Source organism: Ochotona curzoniae, unplaced genomic scaffold (assembly GCF_017591425.1).
Source record: "Ochotona curzoniae isolate NIBS_2020 unplaced genomic scaffold, NIBS_Ocur_1.0 contig_430, whole genome shotgun sequence".
Classification (NCBI taxonomy): Eukaryota; Metazoa; Chordata; class Mammalia; order Lagomorpha; family Ochotonidae; genus Ochotona; species Ochotona curzoniae.
This window is the reverse complement of record NW_024466219.1, coordinates 16549710-16558616: the sequence shown is the minus strand read 5'-3', so window position 1 is coordinate 16558616 and position 8907 is coordinate 16549710.

Here is an 8907-nt window from a genome sequence, read left to right as displayed (position 1 = left end):
ATGGAAGAAGGTGAAAGGCTGGAGAGCAGGCCCTTGCATCTGCTTCACCTGGAAGTGAGGAAGGAGGTGATAACAGCACTCGTCAGGATGTGAGATGAACCCTGCCATCCTTTAATTTCCAATGGTACATGCAGACAGAGGAGGCTCAGCCTATAATCTGATAGACTAGAGGAGGTTGGTACCAAGGAGATGAGCAGCGGAAGAGAGAGTCCATCTCAGTCTGGGCAGGGACGCAGAGTACATGCATATGAATGACTCTGAGCATATTCATCTGGGCTCAAATTCAATCTCTCATGGACTGTAGGGATCATCATACCCAAGGGGATGCCTATTAGCTTTCTGAACCTCAGAGTCCTCGTGTGTTAAATGGAGAAAACACCAGCAATCGAACCCGTCTGCGCATTGTGGTTGGAATGAAGGAGTGACATAACCAACGGCAGTCACAGTGTGGGCACCACGTAGCTCTGCAGATAGCAAGAGGACTCTTCTTCCAGGACTTCCAAGAGCTCCTCCAGCTCAGCTCTGAGAGCATGTAGACACGACCGTGCTCATCTGAAAGTCCAAAGTCACAAGTAGGCTTTGGCACACCCTCAGGCTACTGAAGTTCACCCAGGCTGTATTTCCCAGAATCAGAGAAAAAAAAATCACCATGAACATGGTGCTTGAATCCTGGTTTGGAATGAACCAGGTGTTTCCAGTTTCTGTGTGGTCAAATCCAGTTCCCTTGGTTGTCAGTATCTTACCATACACAGCCATGTAGTTTCTTTCTTTCTTTCTTTCTTTCTTTCTTTCTTTCTTTCTTTCTTTCTTTCTTTCTTTCTTTCTTTCTTTCTTTCTTTCTTTCTTTCTTTCTTTCTTTCTTCCTTCCTTCCTTCCTTCCTTCCTTCCTTCCTTCCTTCCTTTCTTTCTTTCTTTCTTTCTTTCTTTCTTTCTTTTTTAAATAACATTGTATTAAGTGACACAGTTTTATAGGTACTGGGATTCCCACCACCCCCATGTAGTTTATGTCTTGCTTCCTCTAACTTTTGTCATGTACTTCAGAAAGTATATGTTGTTCTACTGCTGTTTATTCTTACATGGAAGGAAAAATAAGCATTTATAATAGGAAGAAACTGGGTATAATCAGGAAGCTTTAGAAGCTAGATGGGACACTTAAAAACAGCGTGGGGAGGTGACACTGTGGCATAGCAAGCTAAATGTCTGCTTGAGGTATTGACATCCTATATGGGCACCAGTTTGAGTTTTCGCTGCTCCACTTCTGACCCAACTCCAGGGAAAGCAACACAAGATGGCCCAAGTGCTTAGGCCCTTGTCCCCATATGGGAGACCTAAAAAAAGTTCCTGACTCCTGACTTTGGACCTGTTCAGCTTTTGCCCTTGTGGCCATTTGGGAAGTGAACCAGCAGATGGGATATCTCTGTGTATTTCCTCATTCTATAACTCTTTTAAATTAAAAAAATAGTAAAAAAAAATAATAAATGCTTATTTTTTAAAAAGTATAATGGTAGGCATTTTCCTGGAATGAATCAGTCATTCATTATCAGAAGGTAAAAGCTGAATGGATGAGCTCTTCCAAACCCTCCTGAGACATGGGTCTTAGGAATTGTAGCGGTCATCATCACCATCATCATGTCATCAACTCTTAGTGTACAAGTGAGGTCCAAACATATGACATTCGATTCCAGGCTGCCATTCTGTATTGCTCATTACCTAACTGAATCATCCTGCACCATCTGCAGGAATTCAGAATTCAGATAGTGTGACCCGGGATGGCCGGTGCAGTATAACCAATCACTTTGTCTCAGGCCTGAAACACGTGCTTTTCTAAGTCCAAACAGGTAAATTAAGAAAATCAACACCCTGGGGCTGGTATTGTAGCATGGCCAGTTAAGCTGTAACCATGACACCAGCATCCTGTATGAGCAGCAGTTTGAGTGCCAGCTGCTTCTGATCTTGATCTGGACATTGTGAGTTTGGGTTGCAATGGGATTTCTAAGCAGGCATCACACCAGAGACGTAGATGGTGGGGTTGAAAATCAGGAGGGCATGATAACTAGAGCCACCAAACACAGAAGACATAGATCTTGAGCAGGTTCAGGTTGCCAACAGAGGATCAGTAGACTAAAAACCGGGGTTGAGTGGATCTCTATGCAGGCTGACACCTAAATAGAGTGAAGAAAGAGAAGACCATGAGCTTGCTGTTTGGTCATTGTTATGTCTAGTACATTTCAAGTTAATCAGTGATGTCAAACGAACACAAAACCTTCCTTAACCTCACATCCTTTAAAGCAGGGTTTTCCCATAGACCTTTCTGTGCCATCTCCATTCTGCCTGGTTGAGTAGCCACCTGCCACCCAAAACTATCAAACCCTTGAAATGTGGCTAGCACAACAGAGGAACTGACTATTCTGTATTATGCTATTTCATCCTATTTTATTTTAAAAATTATTTATTTTTGTTGGAAATGTAGATTTACAGAGAAAGAAGAGAGAGAAGGCTCTTCCATCACTGGCTTACTTCCAAATGGCCACAAAGGTCGGAACTGGGCCAGTCCAAAACCAGGAGCTAGGAACTTCTGGGTCTCCCATGTGGGTGCAGATCCTAAGGATTTAAGGACTTGGGCCATCCTCTGCTGCCCTCCCAGGCCATCAGCAGGGGGCTGGAGCTGAAGAGCAGCTTAGACTCCAACCAGTGCCCATATGGGATGCTGGCACTACAGACTTAGTCCACTATGCTGGACTGGCCCATATTCCTTGATTTTAATTAATTTCAATGCAAATTTTCAGCATGAGTCACAGCTATGATATTGGATGGCCTTGCCCCTCCCTAGACCTTCCCTGTTCCTCCTGCAGAAATATTGTTTGAACTAGTCACCAGCTCTCCTTTCTAACCTTGACCTCACTCCTCCCCTTTCCAATTGAACCTCGGTGTATTCCTATGTGCAATGCAGCTTATTAGCTACCAGGATAAATACCCATCCCACAGCACCTTGTTTTGTGGGAAATGAGAGGGGAAGAGAGATCCATCAGAATGATTTTTATTTCCCTTTTAATTTGGAGTCAATGTGGCCCATTGGAAGCATTGAAAGCAAGGAAGGAAGGATAGGTAAGGAGCTTGATAAAAAAGAAGTTACAAAAGAGCCATTTTGGGTAGGATGAGAAATGCAGAAAATTTAACATGACAGAAAAGTGTGTGTGGCAACTCTGAAGAACAGAAATCACCTGTGTGTTCTTCAGGAACGATGAGATACAGAGAAACCCCTGGCCCAGTGGCTGCAGCCACTTCACACAGATCAAGAATGGAGGAAGGAAAGACTGCAAGTCTCTGGGCCCCACATGGGACTATCCCAGTCCCTTCCTTCTTCCTTGTATCATCTCATTCAGGGGCTGCAAACTGAAACTGGTGGGGAAGTCAGAGCAAGCTAATGTTTAGCTCAGGAGATAGAAGGCCCTTTGCCAGGCCCCCTGGCCTTGGCCTTCCTCATTGTAAGTAGGCCTGGGTCCCAATGAGGGAGAACCCAGGTGGGAGGTTACGGGGAGGTCCTGCCTGCTTTCTCAGCTGGACTCTATCTTACTGCAGGGTACTCTGATCATCTGCTTGGTAAGACCCTCTTCCCAAGAAAAGACCCAGGGCTTCTGTTCCCGGCTCCAAAGAGATGGGGTAGGGCCAAGTGAACCCTTGGGGACAGAGCAAGGATTTGCAAAAACATCAGGACCCTAAAGGCTATGGGCTTGGATGGAGTGCTCTCTATGGAGTTGTGTCCTGGAACCCATTCTTGTTTAGATTTGGCATCCTTTCCTAGGCAGAAGGCAAGCCGGCAGACTGGCCAGGTGTCATGCAGGGTGCTGAGTGTGGCCAACTGGCCTGACAAGTGAATGCAAGACCTGGAGGATGGTAGGAAGCTGGCCTGCAGGAGGCTGGGGATGGCAGCAGGAGGTCCAAGGGGAGGAAAGCCAAGAGGGGACTCCTGGACCAATCCCAGCAGGTGTTCCTGCTACACAGTCCTAGAATCACCCTTCCTGATATGGGTTCTCCAATCCCCCCAAACACCTAATGATCATTCCTTTTTCTTTTCTGTGCTTCCCATCCCTTGGGGCCTTTTTCTCTCAATGGACACACAACACCCATTCCACACTTGGGGCACCTGATCCCAAGGAATCTAATGGAGCCCAGGCAGGGCCCTTAGAGCAACACTGCGCTCCAACAGTCAGCAGAGTGCATGGAGGACAATACTACTCCCCAAGCCACCCTGGCTTGGGAGTGTGGCCCTGGCTCCCTGCTGACTGGTGAGTGAGGCTGCCCAAGCCCTGCTCCTTCCAGGAATAGTCAGTAGGCACGGTCCTATTTTTAGAGGGGTGGTAGGGAGGAGAGGGTGTTAATTTCTTTTATGTTCATTTAAATACAAAGAAACACTCCTCAAATGCCCACAGCAGGCCAGGCTGAAAATCCAGGTCTCAGACACAGGTGACCTAACCACCTGTGCATCAGCTGCTGCCTCCCAGGGTGAGCACCAGCAGGAAGCTGCAAGTGGAAGTGGAGCCAGAATTCTAACCCAGACATATCAGTTGGTGTCTTAATTGCTATATACAAGAATGGTTCTTTTTTCTTTAAAAAAAAATTCTGTTGGAAAGTCAAATCTATAAAGAGGTGGAGACAGGAAGATCTATCTGTTCGTTCACTCCCCAAATGGCCACAAAAGCTAGAGCTGAGCCAATCCAAAGCCAGGTCTCTAATACTGGTGCAGAGTCCCAAGGCTTTGGACCATTCTCTACTGCTTTCCCAGGCCACAAAACAGGGAGCTGGAAGGGAAGTGAAGCAGCTAGGACATGAACAGGTGCCCACATGAGATGCTGACGTTTGTAGGATTAAGCATTTGAATCATTGCACCTGCTCCAAGAAGGGTTTTTGGAAGAGGGAAAACTGTGCTTGCAAATTATCAGCCATTGTTTAGGCAGTTTGGGTTTTCCCAAACTGAGGAGTGAAGCAGTCTGGAGCTAAAGTTTGGTAGGTATAAAAGGAAAAATTCTCTGTGTTTCCATGTGACTCACACCACTGAAAGTCAGGTCCTATGCGAGTACGTGAAAGGGTCCCTTTCTCTTCCCCTTTGGTGTCAGCAGCAGTCAGTTCCTAAGCTCCGGGGCTGTCCTGTGTCCAGCTCCCCTCCACACCCCGGAGAAGAAACAAGATGCAGCCAGGTCAAAGGAGCAGGGAGCTCAGAGCTCCAAAAGTGGAGAAACCAGCTGGATCAGGAGGGAGGATTTTTGTCATTCCCTTCTCTGGCCAAGGAAGGAAGGGAGTCCAAGGGCAGGTGAGGTGAGGGGTGGTTGGGACTGGGAGGGGCCTAGGAGGTTGGGCTCTCTGCCCTCCCTGAGCCTGAATTGGAAGGGGCTGCTGCTTGGTCTCCCCTGTGCTTCCTACAGGTTGTAATGAAACCAGGCAGCCAGCTTCCTGAGCCCCGCGTGTGCAGAGAGGGTTGTGGGTAAGTTGCTGGTAGGATAATGAAGTTAATGGGGAGAAGAGAGGCAAGGGAGATGGCAGAGCCAGTTGGTTATCACATATCGGGGACAGCCAGTCCCAGGTGGAAAGTGTCTGGCACAGGATTGGATTCCCTAAAAACCACAAGAGCCCAAGGGTGCTCCATGGCTTCTCAGCCTTAGGTTACACTCAGCTCCCACCTCTGGGCTGCTGCCAGGCCTTGCGTGTTACCTGCACCTAGTTTTTCAAATAAGGAAGCCAAATCTGAAGTAAGTTATGTGACAAATAACCAGTGGTTAGGCCGCACATGTGTGGTAATGGTGGTACACAAGTAAACACTGGAGGGAGACCCATGCCAGCAAGGGGAGCAGTCCTAACTCCTCACTTCCTGACCTAACTGCCCCTCTACTGGCCTGCTGGGAATGACACCTGTCACCTCATGCCCTGACCTCCAGGGGCTCCAGACCAGGTGTGCAGACCCACTTGCCCTCTTCGGTTTAGCTGAGCCAACACTGAGACTGTTTCCAGAGGCTGCTGTAGAACATGACATGAAAGGCAAAACCTGCAATGAGACAAGGCAGGAGAGCCATGGATGAAAGAGTCCTGGGAGCACAGACTGGGCAGTCCAGCACAGCCACAGCTGGCAGGCAGGGCCCAGGCATCACATCTGTGGCTTTGTCTTAAAAGACCCGGAAAATTGGGGCCACTCCTCTGCTCCCTTAGTTCCTAGTGCGCAGTCTGGCATCTTGTGGGAATTTGGTACGTGTGTGGAAGAGTAAGGAGCCAATTTTTCTGACCACCTGAGTGTTCAGGGAGAGAGCCAGCTTTTTCCCCATCTCCCCCAGCCCCTGTCCCCAGGGAACAGAGAGTATCCCAAACAAAGTGACCAACACGACTGGATTGAATTGCTGGGAAGGAGGCCAAGGGACTGAGTTCCTTCCCCAGGCCAAGTTTCATGTTTAAGAAAATGAAAAGCTCTCTGCTTGGAGTCAGGGCCATGGCCCTTTGCCCTCCTGAGAGCCTGTCTGTCCATGGGTGCTGCTACTTTTCCCAGCTTGTTGTCAGCCCTCAGCACTCCTTTCTGGGACTCCTCTTTTTGCCTGATCCTGCTTCTAGAATCTACCTGCCCCCTACCACTTTCAACCCCACCCTGCCAACTGACCTCTCTGGCCTTGGTCTCCAGAGGTGACCCAAGGCACCTCTGAAATGCTGAGAACAAACAGCACAGGACAGAGAACTGAAGGAGGGGAGGTCTCCAGCACGCTTGTCCACAGGGCCAGAAGGCCCCCCAGGCTCCCAAGGACTCCTGGAGTACTATAGTCTTGGGCTCCTGAGATGGATGTGTGCATCCAGATATTCTGTGACCAATGTGTTTGGTGAGCAGGTGCACACATGTGAACAATGTGATGGGACTTTAATTTTTCTTTAGAGGCTTTCTCATAAGCAAATGAAAATAGGAAAGTTAAAAAAAAGTCTGAAAAATGAAATTAAAAGATCTGCTTATTTTGGTTTAAAAATATTGCAAATTCAGGTATATCAGGTTGTCTAAAAGCTTATGAAAATGCATGTTATGAAAAAAAAAACATTGCCTGGATCTCAAATTTGTATACCAAAATAGACTTATCTTTTAATTCTGTTTCTCTACAAACTTGCCAAAGTAGCCATTGTACTTATCCTCAGTAGTGAAGGCATTCTGAAGCCATGGTGCCAGTCGGCAAGCAGCTGATGCTGGATGCTCGCTTGGCCACAGCATGAAAAAGGCATCCCCTTTGGAAGTTAACCAGCCAGGAAATCTGGCAGGCAGATTGATGTCTTTTCTGTCTTTCTCCTACTGAATGTGATACACCACACTCATAATTTGTACCACAGGTGTGCCACAGATGGTGCATTGGATGGAACAGGGAGACAGGCTGAGGAAAAGATGGGAAGTATGGGAATGTGTCTATTTGGCTTTGGGTAATCCACTTTTTCTCAGAAGCTCACTGGGTTTGTCCGACTACCTCTTCAGAACGTTGGGTCAGGAAAAGCAAAAGGAAAAGTTCAATGGGCTGGGGCGAGAACTGCTCTGCACAAGAGGACTTAGGTCAAAGTGGGCAGGTTGTAGGGAGCGGTTCATACACGTGCTTGTCAAGTGCTGGGCGAGGCCGTGCTTCCTGCTTCCTCCTCATCACCATGGTTGGCCAGTGTCCAGCCATCTCTCTCCAACACTCAGGTCCTTCCCTTCCGCCAGAATTTCCCAGAAAACACTCACAATCTCATTCGGATATCACAAAATAGAAGTTAAAGAAGGTACAATGTAAGCTTTTATTTACACGATGAGGAAGTTACGGCTCCAAGAGGTTGCCCCAAAGTGGAGCTTCCTAGGTTAGAACACAGCTATGTAACCCCACATCCCAGGCTCACCACAGCTCCCAAGGCCACCCTAGAGTCAGCTGTCCCGGTAGCTCCACACTGGACACTGCCGTTCGCACTCAACCTCACGCCATGCTGCTTGGGGAGCTGGTTTCTGGCAACAGCTGGATGTAATCACTGATCAGAGCAGTGATGGGAAGGATGGATCCCCTGAGGGCACAGAGGGCACTCATGTTGGAGAAGTGTTGGGATAGATTCTGGAAGAAGATACTGAGCCCACAGCTGCAGGATCTGAATAATGTGAGAACAGAGAGAACAGGCTCAAGGGGTGGATGGTGGGCACTCCAGGCAGTGGCTGCAGCAAGTGCATATCTCCTAAGGTGAGAAGGCAGGAACTGGACTCAGTGGGGCAAGCAGTGAGGAGAGGGGCTGGGGGGCTGCAGGGACTGCTCCGCAGCATGCCAAACCTCGCTGGCCACACCTGGGAACCTGAGCTTTATGTACAGTCAGGGCACGAGCTGCCTGGGATCTTGGGTCAGGGGAGTGGCATGACTCTACTTGTATTCTCGTGAGCTCCTGCTGCCTGCTGTATGAAGAATGGATGACAGAGCAAGAGTGGATTTGGGAGAAGAGAACAGAGTTAAAGAAAATCAGTACCTAAAGTACTTGCAATAACAATCCTGAAGGGTTTGGAGATCTGCGTCCATTAGAGCAGAAGCAGCCCCTGTCCTAGCACCCTCTCTTCTGGCCCACTGCCTCCTATCTAACCACTTTCTTCCTTCTCTGTGGGACAGCCTGGTTGAGGGGTGGGGATAGGAAAAATCTCGCAACCTCCCCCTAGTCCTCCGGTGCGGGCTAAGCTACAAACTGGTTTGAACTTGTCAGTTCAGAGCTGGCTCCAAGGCAAGACCTACCTGGCCCAGCTCTTCTGGAGTGGCCTTTCCACATTCTTGGGCCCACAGTCACCCCTGAGGAGGCCAGGGCCTCCTCCACCCCTTCCTGCCCAGGTACTGGCAGCAGCCCAACCTCTGCTTGCATAACCTAGACCCAGGGCATTGCTGCAGACACTTGGTTGGGCTG